Source organism: Staurois parvus, unplaced genomic scaffold (genome assembly GCF_062004578.1).
Source record: "Staurois parvus isolate SC_StPar_1 unplaced genomic scaffold, SC_StPar_1.0 ptg000173l, whole genome shotgun sequence".
Taxonomy (NCBI): Eukaryota; Metazoa; Chordata; class Amphibia; order Anura; family Ranidae; genus Staurois; species Staurois parvus.
The window spans coordinates 1,264,611-1,265,320 of NW_028317969.1; the positions used below are offsets into that span (position 1 = coordinate 1,264,611).

At 47.5% G+C, this 710-nt stretch overlaps 1 pseudogene; it reads left to right on the top strand.

Annotated features, from left to right (window-relative positions):
- The first annotated feature begins 310 nt into the window (after window positions 1-310).
- Window positions 311-427, top strand: LOC149462534 (U2 spliceosomal RNA; annotated as a pseudogene).
- Window positions 428-710: the final 283 nt, after the last annotated feature.

Here is a 710-nt window from a genome sequence, read left to right on the forward strand (position 1 = left end):
AGCTGTGCTCAGTAACCACAACATACATATAAAACATACAAAGATTAAAAACAATGTCATAGTAAGGATTTCCGGACGTCAATTATGCTGTATGCATGTGTTCCCCACGGGAAGCTGTCCCAAATGTGGGAGATATGAAACTGTCAATACTGTGTAAATACAGCACCACAAGAGCTACATACATACAAGCCCCTAGGCCCATTCACAATAAGTGGGTCGGATATTGATGGTACTAATAATAGGAAATTAATCCCTATGAAGTAGAGTAACATTAAAACCATCAATGGCAAGTCCAAAATCACTATTGGTTATCGCTTCTCAGCCTTCTGGCTAAGATCAAGTGTAGTATCTGTTCTTATCAGTGTCCAGTGGTGGTGCTCCACCATCATTCCTGCTTGTGGGTATGTTTGGTTGTATAGTACTCCTGCTGGAAGGATGGGGGTCCTGATGGTTAATACAGGCCGGAACACAAACCGACGTGCCCACAGGCAGTTGGGGCCCGGGAGTAATTCCTCCAGGAACGCCAGAGGGGCCCAGTTCTTCCTGGTTTGAACGTGTCTACCTTGTCTGGCCAGGGGTCAGGGAGGCAGAGAGTCCGCGGAACAGTGCCCCCTGAGTGGTCGCCTCAGGGGTGCTCTTAGTAGCACATGGGGATGGGATCCCAAGTGTGAAACGTGCACATGGTCACTGATCCAAAACACTTTTTCTGC